Genomic DNA, 14,855 nt, shown 5'->3' with positions numbered 1-14,855 from the left:
GAGGCTGGTTTGGGTCAGAAAAATTATTTAAATCTGGCAACCCTGCGCTTAGTTGCCCACTCCCTTCAGCGGCCTATGACTTTTTCTCTATTGCTGCAAGCGATCTCTCCACCTCCCCCCCTGGGCTTTCCAACTGGAGCTCCAAAGGAACCCTCTCCCAAGACCCAAGGGGACCCCCCAGCTCCTGGTTCAACTGTCCGCTAATATGGTGTGTTACATAAGTTCCAGTTTCTGGTAGCCTTGGTCGCTCTCCCACTTTTGTGTTGTGTTACATAAGTTCACCCACCCCACATTCGGCTCAGGTGAGACCAGAGTAGACCACAGTCTCTTTCTTCTAAGATGTTAGGTCAGAGCTGGGAGGTTGGAACTATGCTCACAACAAATCCTGGCATGTGACCCCCCCCCCCCCCAGTATATCGAGAAGGGGAAATGTTCCCTGAAGGTCCTGATCTGTTATTTTACAAAACTTTTGCATGCTGACATGAAAACAGCCGCTTGGGAGAAAAACAAAGGTGCAGGTCATAAGGATATAATGCAGTGTTACCATTGGTCGTGTCCCATTAAGTGCAATTAAGCTGCAGACAGGCAGAGCTTCCTCGTGAGCAGCTGGCTGACAGCAGCACTAGGGCAGCCGATCCCCGGTGTGCACGGCCAGCCCGGACTCTAGGTCTCGCTGCTCAGCTCGGCTCTATTGACTGCAGGAAAGGTTCACTTCCGTCTTGCTGCAGGAACAAGAAAGAACCGACGGATATATTAGAATACAATCTTTTCCCCCCCTCCCCATTCCCCGTCTCCGGGGGGAGAGCAATGCAGAGCCGAGGAGCGAGTCTGGATCTAGCATCATCCTAAAAGCCCGGAGCATCCTGCCGGCCCCCCTCTCCATCCCTGAACAAAAGAGGTGGCGTGGACGAGGTGCCACCCGGCAAGGTAGGTACCAGGCTTTTTAACCCCTGCCCGTCTCACCCCTTCTTCTTGCAAAAAGACAGTGTATTGCATTTTGCACTAAGATTCTGTGGCAAGCTCAGCATAAGGCTGGGCTTCATTGGCTTTGCAGCCACACAAGCTGGTTCTGGCTGGGCTTTGCGTTATTTCAAACACCGCAGCCTCTCGTTTCTGTCTTTCTAACGCCCTTTGTAGGGTCCCTGTTGGGTACAGCATTGGCAGTCTGATCAGGGAGCGAGTCTGAGGCTTGTTGCTCGGGGGTGGTAGGTAATATTGCGGTGAATCAGCCGGGTCACGTTCTGCAGTCTCCGTCTCCTCTGCACCTGGAATTGATCAGTAATGTTGCCTCTGATTTCATAGGGTGGAAGGTACCCCCGGAGTCCCCCCCCCCCCAGGCGAGGGCTTTTCCTTTTTTTTTTTTTAAATAACCAAAACCTTTGGCATCCAAGTCAGCAGCCGGCTCCCGCTTGCTAGCTGCTTGTCACGCTGTGCTATGCCAGGGGTACCAGAGGAGTGTGCCAGCCGTACCCTCGTACATTGCTTCTTTGTTTCTGCTCGCAATAAAAAAAAAAAAAAATCCGTGTTCTGGCTCGAGCTTTGTACTGATGGTGGCACTTTTCTGCCGTGTGGGTCGTGAAAAAGCTTGAAAGAAAACGTTCCAGCTCAGTGTTGTCTGGGAAGTGTCTATTAACAGCAGTGATTAAGAGTGATTATTTTATACTCACTCTTCTGTAGGATGAATGAATGAGCGAATGATATAAAACAATAATGAGCCATTTACCTTTTAACACAACCATCAAGCTTGGCGTTGTGCAGAACAGGCAAAAACAGATTTCTCATTTTCTCTTCCCCCCCCCCCCCCCATCTCCATTTTTTAAGGACAATGATCATTTTTTTTTTTTTAAAAAGGCCCTTCTATTTAAGATAATTTCTTTCAAAATACGAGCAAATTTCTGTGTAATTGAACTAATTCCATTGCAACCTTTCTTTAATGACATTTCTGAGCTCCTTTGTCCCACGTGCTTCAATCATGGCCCAGGAGACCGGAAATGGTAAAAACTACCGCACCGGAAGTTCAAGGGACCCCCCCCCCCCTCAAACCCAAGCACCCAGGTGCTAGACGCACTGAGTGTGGGCTGAGGTTCCGTGGCATAAACAGAGTTACCAGGAAGTGCGTTTCTGTGGCCCTTGGTACATCGCAGGTGCAGTAAGTGTGTACCATAGTAGAACCTCTTGAATTAAGGGGGGGGATTTTTTTAGCTGTTACTTTCTGGTTTGTGGCCTTTTTTGGCTGCACCCCCTTAAATGCTGGGGAGAGTTGTACAAAGTGATAGCCCTTAGGATTACATGAGTCCATTGATCAGTGGCCTAATCAAGAAGTGGCCACAGAGGCAGCCTGCGGGAATGCAGCTGTTCTTAATGGAATCAGGAGTTGAAGAGGTGAGTTCCAAAACCTGGTAAAATAGGAAAAGTCGGATAAATGGCAAGTTTTTGTTTTATTTTCAAGAATTCTATCCAACACGAGCAAACTTTTTTTTTTTTTTTTTTTGCTTTTCAGTACAAATTTCACACGTTCTTTGGCTATCTATAGAGACAATCTGTTTCTGGTATGAACTCATTTGTGAAAAATAAAAATGTACTTTAGAAGGTTTTTGGAACCACCTCTTCACTTACCATTTTTTGTAATCTTAGCCTACTTTTTTAAATACTAGTTTCTAAAAGGTAGGCTGCAGCATTAATAGAATTAAGGGACAGTCAGTCCTTGCCTTTGGCCTTTTACTAGAGATTAGCATTTGTTATCTGCCACAGGATAGCTTTTTATACCTATGGGCCCTGCTGCAGATAACATGTGCTAATTTTTTTTATTTATTTAATACATTTATATCCCACATTTTCTCACTAGTTGTAGGCACAATGTGGTTTACATAAGCTGTAGTAGGACTACAGTACAAATAGTATATTTAAACAGTACAAACAGTAAAGTGTTAAAGGTTGACATTATAATCAGTGCTCGGAATAGTAAGGAAAATAATAGATTTAAGTGATTTAGAATTATTTGAAACCAGAGAAAATAATCTGATTAAGTTGCATCTATAGAATAAACCTTTTTGAATAGGATGGACTTTAATAATTCTCAAAACTTTTCTGAGTAGTTCTGAGTAGATTTTACTAATTTGGGTAACGCAATCCACAATTCAGTTCCCAAGAAAGGAAAGTTGGAGGCATATGTAGATTTGTATTTAAGGCCAAAACAGTCCAGATAGTGTAAGTTTAAATAAGATCAGGAGGAGCTGGATCTGTTTCTGTTACTAAAAAGACCCTCTTACTCTCTTTAAATGGATATCTGAGTAAGTAAGAGCTACAGACTTGCCCAAGGCCACGAGGAGCATCAGAGTGAGAGCTAGGATTTCAATACTGGTTTCTCTGCTTCTCAACCTCGTTCTCAGGACATCAAGCCAGTCAGCTTTCAGGATACCCACAGTGTGTATGCATATGCATAAAATCTCATGCATATTCATTGTGGCTATCCTGCTTATGCCGCAGGATCCCATGATACACCATTTTAAGCTGCAGTAAGCTCATGCTAGTGCTTATTGCAGCTTAATAAAACGACCCCTTAAAGACTAATTTTAATACAGGAAGTGTCTGTTTTAGTTGAAAGGAAGCTGTGGAACAAGAAGGCATTACGCTGTAAACCGTTCTGGAGCCAAATGGTTAGGACGATATATATTCTGTTTATTACATAGTAACATAGTAGATGACGGCAGAAAAAGACCTGCACGGTCCATCCAGTCTGCCCAACAAGATAACTCATATTTGCTGCTTTTTGTGTACACCCTACTTTGATTTGTACCTGTGCTCTTCAGGGCACAGACCGTATAAGTCTGTCCAGCATTATCCCCGCCTCCCAACCACTGGCTCTGGCACAGACCGTATAAGTCTGCCCAGCACTATCCCCGCCTCCCAACCACCAGCCCCACCTCCCACCACCGGCTCTGGCACAGACCATATAGTCTGCCCAGCCCTATCCCCGCCTCCCAACCACCAGCCCCGCCTCCCGATCTTGACTAAGCTCCTGAGGATCCATTCCTTCGGCACAGGATTCCTTTATGCTTATCCCACGCATGTTTGAATTCCGTTACCGTTTTCATTTCCACCACCTCCCACGGGAGGGCATTCCAAGCATCCACTACTCTCTCCGTGAAAAAATACTTCCTGACATTTTTCTTGAGTCTGCCCCCCCTTCAATCTCATTTCATGTCCTCTCGTTCAACCACCTTCCCATCTCCAGAAAAGATTCGTTTGCGGATTAATACCTTTCAAATATTTGAATGTCTGTATCATATCACCCCTGTTTCTCCTTTCCTCCAGAGTATTCATATTTACATATTAATTATTATTAAACCGATACATTCAGGAGTAGTCTAAGGAAATATTCCTTTACGGAATATTAGTGAAGATGAGGACTGTATCTGAATTTACAAAAGCCTGGAACAAGCGTAGAGGATCTTTAAGGGAGAGGAAGGGATTGTAGAACTTAACAGTTGATGTGGATGGACCAAATGGCCGGGCCATAAGGGCTTTACTCTTGGTTCATGCTTATCTCTAAGTATTTAAAAAGATTTTCTGCGTGATCTTATCCCTTTTATTCTCTGACTGGCAGATAAGATGTACTGCTGATCTCCTGCATCTGTCTTCTTTAGAGGCAGTGTACAAAAATGTACATATTACTGCTACTTACTACTTATCATTTCTAGACGTACGCAGCACTGTACACTTGAACATGAAGAGACAGTCCTGCTCAACAGTGCTTACAATCTAATTAGGACAGACAAGCAGGACAAATAAGCGATAAGGACAAAGAGTAGCAAGATTCCATGCAGAATCCCAAAGAGTAGCAAGATTCCGGAATCCCATAGTAGCAAGATTCTGTGTGGAATCCCAAAGAGTAGCAAGATTCCGGAATCCCAAAGACTACTACTTATCATTTCTATAGTGCTACTAGACGTACGCAGCTCTGTACATTGGACATGAAGAGACAGTCCCTGCTCAACAGAGCTTTCAATCTAATTAGGACAAACAGGACAAACAAGAGATAAGGGAATATTAAAGTGGAGATGATAAAATATGGGCCATTGTTGCACATCCATCCACTGACTGTTCAGGTCGCTATTTAACCTGGTGATAATCGTGGCCCTCCCGACTCTGGGCTGGGAATGTGTTTCCTCTGCTACGTCTTTAGCCGATTGAGGAGTGGAGGGCTTGACCCAAGAATTGAACCGCGATCTCTCTGTATGTAGCGTGGTCACTGGCCAGCTTGAGAATGAAACTATGTAGAGACAGATGCTTTCCCAAGACATTCTAAGGCTACTCTTGAACTACTTATAGACAATATGTCAGTTGACCTAAAGTGAACTCTGATGCTTTTGCGTTCGTTTTTAAGGTTTAGTCTACCATTTGCATGAAGGTTGGTTTTGTTGTCTTCATTTAGAACTATAGTTTTTTTTATTCAAAACTTTCTATTTTTTTGTAAGTACGTTAGACAATTTATGTTGAATTTATTTTGTCTAGTGGACATTTGTATCAGAAGGTATGGCACAGTGGTTATACTAACATCAGACAAGCTTCTGGTCTGATTTTATTAAAATATAGAATTGGCTGCTTAGACATATATAAATGCTAGTAAGATATTATATATAATTTGATTGTCATTGTATATATATTCTTTGGTAATTTGCCTCCTTCAAGCATCCCAAAATACTGTCTTTCTTTGCGACTTGGTGCCTTTTTATCTGTGGTGTAGGTTTCTCATAGCCGTACTGGTCGAAGAATTAAATATTCTTAGCAAGCTGTGACTCCGTTCATTGTGACAATATAAAATTATCCAGAGACCACACAGGTTCTGTTAACTTGGCAGGAAACGCTGTGGACCTGCTTCTCTTTCATTGTTGCTGGGATTGTAATAGACTGTGCAATAACAAGTGAGTAGGTGATGGCAGATAAGAGCCAATTGACTTTTTCCCCATCTGCTTATTTATTCCTGTCTGCACTAACGAGGAGATCTCGCAGCTGCTGGCTGTAAAAGGTGGACTGCAAGGTAGGTTATCACTCCTTATTCCAGTCAGGTTTTGTGCCTGTTCTCTACCATCCTGGTAGATGAGTGTACGAGTTGCCATAGGGGGAATTTTGGATTTAGCTCAGGCCTTTTTCAATTGTAACTAAAGTGAGGTGGTCACCCTGTTAGTCCATCTTTAAAGGTAATAAATAGAAATAAAACAAAACATAGAATAGGAAATAAGAGAACCTTTTTTTTATTGAACTAACTTAATTCATTTTTTATTATCCTTTGAAGAGGCTATTATCAAGAATAAAATTACAGAGCACGTACAAAAACATGGGCTGATGAGACAAAGTCAGCACGGATTTAGTGAAGTCTTGCCTCACCAATCTACTGCATTTTTTTGAGGGGGTGAACAAACATGTGGACAATGGGGAGCCGGTGGATATTGTGTATCTGGATTTTCAAAAGGCGTTTGACAAAGTGCCTCATGAAAGACTCCTGAGGAAACTGGAGAGTCATAGGATCGGAGGTAGGGTATTTCTATGGATTAAGAACTGGTTGAAAGATAGGAAGCAAAGAGTAGGGTTGAATGGTCAGTATTCTCAGTGGAGAAGGGTAGTTAGTGGGGTCCCGCAGGGGTCTGTGTTGGGACCGCTGCTTTTTAACATATTTATAAATGACCTAGAGATGGGATTAACTAGTGAGGTAATTAAATTCGCAGATGACACAAAATTATTCAGGGTCGTCAAGTCGCAGGAGGAGTATGAAAGGTTACAGGAGGACCTCGCGAGACTGGGGGATTGGGCATCCAAGTGGCAAATGAAGTTCAATGTTGACAAGTGCAAAGCGATGCATGTGGTTGAGAGGAACCCAAATTACAGCTATGTCATGCAAGGTTCCGCGTTAGGAGTTACAGACCTAGAAAGGGATCTGGGAGTCATCGTTGATAAGATGTTAAAAACGTCTGCCCAGTGTGCTGCCGCGGCTAAGAAAGCACACAGAATGTTGAGCATTATTAGGAAAGGGATGGAAAACAAACATGAGGATGTTAGAATGCCATTGTATCGCTCCATGGTGCGACCGCACCTCGAGTATTGTGTCCAATTCTGGTCGCCGCATCTCAAAAAAGATATAAAGGAATTAGAGAAGGTGCAGAGAAGGGAAACGAAAATGATATAGGGAATGGAACGACTTCCCTATGAGGAAAGGCTGAGAAGGTTAGGGCTCTTCAACTTGGATAAAAGGCGGCTGAGGGGTGAGATGATAGAAGCCTACAAGATAATGAGCGGAGTAGAGCGGACTGATGTGAAGCGTTTGTTTACACTTTCAAACAACAACAAAAGCAGGGGACACAAGATGAAGCTAGAATATGGTAGATTTAAAACAAATAGGAGAAAGTTTTTCTTAGCGTGTAGTTAGACTCTGGAACTCGTTGCCGGAGAATGTAGTGACAGCAGCTGGCCTTACGGAATTTAAAGGGGGTTTGGACAGATTTTGGGGGAGGGGTTGCCGGGTTCTTGAAGCCTGGATTGGCCACTGTCGGAGACAGGATGCTGGGCTTGATGGACCCTTGGTCTTTTCCCAGCATGGCGGTGCTTATGTACTTATGTACTAAGGTAACCCTTCTTCAGTTCAGAAATAAGCAAATGTTGACAAATATCAGGATATGTAAGTGAAACACAAAAGCATTCTAATGACAGTCTCATCGGAACAGGGTGGGGAGGGGCTGGGTGGATGAGACAGGGAGAGCTGAAAGCAATGGTACATTAGGGTTTCCCTGTTCCTGGAGGGCTCGCAGTCTGGGTGTAGTTGAAGAAATGGGAGGAGTAATTGACTTCCTTAACATCATATAGAGCAGCAGTAGTGGGATTTGAACTGGGTTCCTCTGTTTCTCAGCCCCACTGCTCTTAACAGTTAAGCCACTTCTGCACTCCGAATGTAATCTAGCATCCACCGCCCCACTAACTGTCTTGGTACTAGGCTTTGGAACGTTCTAAATAGCTACCAAAACCAATGAGATTTAGTTGAATATTGCCCTGCTGGCATTGATCACATTGGTTTTTGGTTAGTTGTATCCAGTGCGTTTTTGCTAGCAAAAAAGGTGCCGGTACTCAAATGCCAGGCCACCCTTCAGAGGTGGGGTAATCACTGAGGACCAAAGTATAGAACAGGAAAAGTTCTCTACGATGAGGAATCACAGAAGGCAAAAGTAGAGACTAATAGACGATTCACCACGAGACGCGAGTCCAACAGTCTTTATTATATCGTCTATTAGTCTCTACTTTTGCCTTCTGTAATCACTGAGGAACCCACCTCACAATAGCTAGGCCCCCTGCAACCAGTCACAGAATCTATGACAAGACTGAATTGGTATGTGGAACCTGAGCTCTTTCATTCAAACTTGGGGTCCATGGGTCAATTTTAGCAGGCAATGGAAAAGGTGCCGGTACTCAGTACCCCCTCAAAAAAAAAAAAGCCCTAGTTGTATCCTGCATGGATCATGAGAATAAAATGGTGGAACTTAACAAATGTGTGTGTTGTTGTGCTACTGCTGTATCTATAACTGTATTGCATGTTATAACTTTCTAATGTTGGCCATGGAGTTCCTTTCCTGTGTTTTGTTATATTTTAGCGTAATCCGCATAAGTAACTGTGGCATATCAAATAAACATAAACGTATAGATGCCAAGTTGCTTTAAGAGCTTGGATAAACAGCCTAATTCATGGAAGGTTGATATCCAGACTGGTTTATTAGAACATTTTGGATAAAATGGTGTGTTAACTGTGTTAATCTGCCTGTATTCAGAGCATTTGTATTTAGTCAAGAGGACCTTTTTGAATTATTCACCTGTAGGCAGGCAGATGCACACAGGGTGCTTTCAAGCAGGTAGACGGGGGTCTAAGTTTATGAATAACAAGTCTCTTGAGGGCTAGATTTTTTTTTCCATTGCCCAAATGCTCGTTCCCATACTGTAGGACCTCCTCCCCATCTGTCCCTTTTACAGCAGGTCCCTCCTGCACCGAATTAGTCACACTTGTCCTTGCTGTGCCCTTTGCGGCTTTTATTTTCTATCACTCATCACTGCTTGTTACAGGTCCCATCTCAGCCCATAGCTCTGACATCTGAACCACAGCGCTGTGCACCAGGTGCTCGGAAGTTTCTGCTGCTGCTTTCTGAGGACGCGCTCCTGCTGCGTTCTCTGTTGTTGCCTCTTTTCAAATGGTCAGATGCGTCTGAGCAGCGTGGATCCCATCTTATGCTTTTGCATGTGGTGTGCATTTATATAACTCTGCATTCAGTCAAATGACATGCTCACCTCAGAAGCTGCTGCACACCAATGTTCTTTCCTCTTCTCCCTTTTATAACAAACCTATATATAGTCTGATAGCAATAGAGATTTATTTTGCTTGCCTTTTAAAACGGCAACATTTAGGGGCCCTTTTATTAAAGGGCGGTAGGGGGCTACCGCCAGCTTAGCACGTGGAGAATCAGCCCTACCACCAGGCTCGCCTAGAAGCCTGGTGGTAGTTCGGATCTCCTGCTCGCCACTTCTGGCTCTAGAAGATTCCTTTTTATTGTCTAGCGCTGAGGGCGTGCCTGGCGGTAACTCCAGCGGGTTACCGCTGGAGCTCTTACTGGCAGTAAATAGCCACACAGCAATTTTGTAATTACCACACGGCCATTTACTGGCCCTTTAAAAAAAGAAAAAGGGCATTTTTTGGCCACATTTTACCGCTGTTTGGTAAATAGGCCCCCCCCCTTTTTTTTTTTGTTACATTTGTACCCCGCGCTTTCCCACTCATGGCAGGCTCAATGCGGCTTACATGGGGCAATGGAGGGTTAAGTGACTTGCCCAGAGTCACAAGGAGCTGCCTGTGCCTGAAGTAGGAATCAAACTCAGTTCCTCAGGACCAAAGTCCACCACCCTAACCACTAGGCCACTCCTCCACTGTTGCTACTATTTGAGATTCCACTAGCAACATTCCATGTAGAAGTCGGCCCTTGCAGATCACCAATGTGGCCGCGCAGGCTTCTGCTTCTGTGAGTCTTAACGTCCTGCACGTACGTGCAGGACGTCAGACTCACAGAAACAGAAGCCTGCGCAGCCTTCTACATGGAATGTTGCTAGTGGAATAGGAACATTCCATGTAGAATCTCCAATAGTAGCAACATTCCATGTAGAAGTCGGCCCTTGCAGATCACCAATGTGGCCGCGCAGGCTTCTGCTTCTGAGAGTCTGACGTCCTGCACATATGTGCAGGACGTCAGACTCACAGAAACAGAAGCCTGCGCAGCTTATGGAATGTTGCTAGTGGAATAGCAACATTCCATGTAGAATCTCCAATAGTATCTATTTTATTTTTGTTACATTTGTACCCCGCGCTTTCCCACTCATTGCAGGCTCAATGCGGCTTACATGGGGCAATGGAGGGTTAAGTGACTTGCCCAGAGTCAGAAGGAACTGCCTGTGCCTGAAGTGGGAATCGAACTCAGTTCCTCAGTTTTACCGCTGTTTGATAAATAGGCCCCTTAATGTTGATTCTTTGTTTTTATGGAAGCTTGAATTCTACTGAGACCTTTTGTTTACACAGCCACAAGAGAATCCCTGAACATTGTGATGTCATAGGGTTACGGGATGTTATCTGACTTTTGTGTGTCCCTCTATAAAGATAATAAACACCTGAGTAGGTTTGTTATGCTAGCTTCTCATGATGGTTTTTTAAATTAAGGCCTGATGTACAGAGGGAATTATGAATGTAAATCTAAAACTATGAATTGTCTCATGATCCATGACCTATGGAATGTGCAGAATATAAATATTTATCCTCTTGTTGACCTATAAGTGCATTCACTCTGCAGCCCTTCACTACCTCTCCACCCTCATCTCTCCCTACACTCCTTCCCTAGAACTCCGTTCACTAGGCAAATCTCTCCTAATTGCACCCTTCTCCTCCATCGCTAACTCCAGACTCCATTCCGTCTATCTCGCCACTTGGGACACGTTGTGCTGTGCTGGTGGTAGTCGGGGTGAATGGCAGCTCCCATGGAGGCAGTTAAACTGTGTTTCTGCTGTGAGACTGTAGGGGCAACGTGTCTGCTTGGGAGGATGTGAGTTTTGGGGCGGGAGTGTTGGCACGGGGAGCGTCGGCTTCCCACCCTACTTAAGAATGCTTTGGTACATCCCACTAGTTCCTGGATTCATCTGCTGCAAGTGACAAGGAAGGTAAAATTATGTCTTACCTGATAACTTTCTTTCCTTTATTGCAGCAGATGAATCCATGATCCCTCCCTAGTTCAGCTGACGTTTTTTACATTTTCCGCGCAGTGTGGCTATTTTTTCCTTCTGGGTTCTCTTTTTTGCAGAGTTCAGACATATGGGAACACGGAAAGGATTCTGATTTCTCGATCAAGTTACAGTTATTTCGGTGTTCTTATTTGGTTCTCTGTTTTTCATGGTGAGGATGGTTTCTGGTTGTTTGGTTTCAAATTTTTGGCTTTAGCAAATGCTTACGAATGACATACTAACTGAGGAAGGAGCTGTCCGTCTGGCATCACTGCCTTTTAGTTTGTTTATCTCTGTCTCCACCTGCTGGTAGGCAGACTTAACCCACTAGTTCCTGGATTCATCTGCTACGTTAAAGGAAAGAAAATTATCAGGTAAGACATAATTTTACCATTTACTAAGCCATGTTATAGGCACATTAGTGTCCTGTACTAGCATTAAAAACACTGATGTGCCTTAGTAAACAGGGCCCTTACATTTTTGTAACCAATTATATGGGAGCCTGAATAATGCAGCTCTCCAATCTCTGCAGAACCCAGCTGTGCATAAAGTGGCAGGGGCATGCCACTTTGAGGACAGGACTCATCAGCATTGCCCTCTCAGTAGTGGGATTTGAGGTTTATTTATAAGACTGTTGCATTTAGGGGAAAGTCAAGCTTCTCCTACTCACCTACAAATGCACTCGATCTGCAGCCCCTCCTTACCTCTCTACCCTCATCTCCCCTTACGTCCCTACCCGTAACCTCCGCTCTCAAGACAAATCCCTCCTTTCAGTACCCTTCACCACCGCCAACTCTAGGCTTCGCCCTTTCTGCCTCGTCTCACCCCATGCTTGGAACAAACTCCCCGAGCCCATACGCCGGGCCCCCTGCCTGCCCATCTTCAAATCATTGCTCAAAGCCCACCTCTTCAATGTCGCCTTCGGCACCTAATCACTACATCTCTTCTCAGGAAATCTCATCTACCCCGACTTGACATTTCGTCCTTTAGATTGTAAGCTCTTCTGCGCAGGGACCGTCCTTATTCATTAATTTGTACAGCGCTGCGTAACCCTAGTAGCGCTCTAGAAATGTTAAGTAGTAGTAGTAGTGTTTAGGGGAAAGTCGAGGGCCTAATTATTTCAGCAACCTCATCCTGATCAGATTTGTTGATTGCTATTTAATTAATGGGAATATTAATCTTGGAGATTGCTGGGGGACGTTGCTCTAAAGCAGTACAAGTACGAGGATCATAAATGTGCTACACTGTGTTTTAAGAGTTTGCTTTTACCATCTTTTTGTATTATATGACTAGTGAGAAATGCCCTCCCGAGTTCCAGACCCCCCCCTCCGTCCCTCCCTTCCGATTTCCACACCCCCCTCTCCCTCCCTCCGTCCCTTAGTCACTTGGTTGCGAGTTTGTGATTAAAGTTCGCAGCGCTCTCCCCGCTGCAGTCGCAGAATCTGTGGAACTCGTGCGTTGTGCCTTCCCCGCCCTCTACGTCATCGCGTTTTGACGCGAGGGCGGAGGTACAGTGACTGCAGGCCCGCCCCGCCCTCTACGTCATTGCGTTTAGACGCGAGGGCGGAGCTACACTGACTGCAGGCCAAACCGGATATCTCTGGCGCCTCAAGTTTCCGGCTTGAGGCTTCATTGGAATGTTGGCGGTGCCTTTTATATATATATAGATGATTTTGTGTTGTATCGTATTTCGATGTGAATTACGTGAGCACATAGCATTATACTCCACTTAGACTGTAAAATAATGTAAAAGAACTCAGTGGAGGCTGGCTCTGACTAAGCTGCAAGCATAAAGCAAAGGATCTACTGGCACAAAAAAACCCCCCCAAAAAACAAAAGTCTGCAGTACTGTAATTTCATCAGTCACCGTGCTGGAAATCCATGATAAAAGCAGTGTTGTGGGGCTGCAGCTGAGATCCGAGTGAAATACATGCCTTCATCCTGCTAGCTTACTAACCTGCCACAGGAAAGCTATGAGCATTTGAGCAGCTCTGGCCTACAAGGAAAACAATGCTGCACTCGGAACAGTATTAGTTTAATTCCTAGCTCTCCAGGGGCGATGTGTAACTATGCTAACAAGCAGTTGCCATGCCTCGGCACAGCACCCAGGGGAGACAGAACATTCTCCAAAGAACTCACCTATGTGAAACAACTAGAAAGCAGAGGCGAAAGCAATACAGCATCCCTTCTAGAGCCCTCGGATGCTGTTACCCTGAGCCGCCATGGGGCCAGCAAAGAGAAGGGAGGTGCTGGAGGCCCAGGAGCACCTCGCCTTGTCTTGTTCAACCCAAAAGGGTTTCACGGAGTGGAGAAAAACTGACGAGAGGCACCTGGCAAGACGCAGGCTACACATGACTGGAAAATCAAGCAAGAATAGTGGATGTTTTCCCAGTACGTACTGTCTGAATAACCCTCTTTGAGGGACCTTATAGTAAATATTCAGACAGTGGCGGTTGGAGGGTTTTTTGGTCGCTGGCAGTGTTAAGCCAGGCCACGTCCGGGCACCAGCATTGAAAATGGTTTTGTATGCCCGATATCCCTTATCCGGTTAAGTGTGATATTCAGCGCTTAACTGCATAAGCGAAACCGGATAAAAATATAAAATAACTAGTGGAACCATGCCCGTTTCCTCAACAATGAAACTGGCCCTAGGAAAGCTGTCATGTAAGGTTTTTTCTTCTCTCTCTCTCTCCCCTCCCCTCCCATGTCCAGCAATTCTTCTCTGCCCTGCCCTTCCCTTCCTTCCCTTCTGTCCTCCCTACTACTACTACTACTATTTAGCATTTCTATAGCGCTACAAGGCATACACAGCGCTGCACAAACATAGAAGAAAGACAGTCCCTGCTCAAAGAGCTTACAATCTAATAGACAAAAAATAAATAAAGTAAATCAATTAATGTGAATGGGAAAGAAGAGAGGAGGGTAGGTGGAGGCGAGTGGTTAAGAGTTAAAAGCAATGTTAAAGAGGTGGGCTTTCAGTCTAGATTTAAAGGTGGCCAAGGATGGGGCAAGACGTAGGGGCTCAGGAAGTTTATTCCAGGCGTAGGGTGCAGCGAGACAGAAGGCGCGAAGTCTGGAGTTGGCAGTAGTGGAGAAGGGAACAGATAAGAAGGATTTATCCATGGAGCGGAGTGCACGGGAAGGGGTGTAGGGAAGGACGAGTGTGGAGAGATACTGGGGAGCAGCAGAGTGAGTACATTTATAGGTTAGTAGAAGAAGTTTGAACAGGATGCGAAAACGGATAGGGAGCCAGTGAAGGGTCTTGAGGAGAGGGGTAGTATGAGTAAAGCGACCCTGGCGGAAGACGAGACGGGCAGCAGAGTTTTGAACCGACTGGAGAGGGGAGAGGTGACTAAGTGGGAGGCCAGCAAGAAGCAGATTGCAGTAGTCTAAACGAGAGGTGACAAGGGTGTGGATGAGGGTTTTGGTAGAGTGCTCGGAAAGAAAGGGGCGGATTTTACGGATGTTGTAAAGAAAGAAACGACAGGTCTTGGCGATCTGCTGGATATGAGCAGAGAAGGAGAGAGAAGAGTCAAAGATGACCCCAAGGTTTCGAGCTGAGGAGA

General features: G+C 44.9%; 1 protein-coding gene across 5 annotated transcripts in view; it reads left to right on the top strand.

The window, feature by feature from the left end:
• The first annotated feature begins 614 nt into the window (after positions 1-614).
• The window catches only part of PAK3 (p21 (RAC1) activated kinase 3), a 231,987-nt gene continuing 217,746 nt past the window's right edge, over positions 615-14,855 (top strand). Inside the window, exon 1 of one of the 5 annotated variants that reach the window (XM_030209913.1) lies at positions 615-927. The gene's annotated coding sequence lies outside the window, so the exon portion shown is untranslated. Of the gene's footprint in view, positions 928-2,094; positions 2,154-2,248; positions 2,383-14,855 lie in introns of those variants that run through there. The other 4 variants (XM_030209916.1, XM_030209918.1, XM_030209917.1 and 1 more) reach the window with 4 other exon arrangements.

This window comes from Microcaecilia unicolor, chromosome 7 (assembly GCF_901765095.1).
Source record: "Microcaecilia unicolor chromosome 7, aMicUni1.1, whole genome shotgun sequence".
NCBI lineage: Eukaryota > Metazoa > Chordata > Amphibia > Gymnophiona > Siphonopidae > Microcaecilia > Microcaecilia unicolor.
This window is presented reverse-complemented; position numbering and strand designations above follow the sequence as displayed.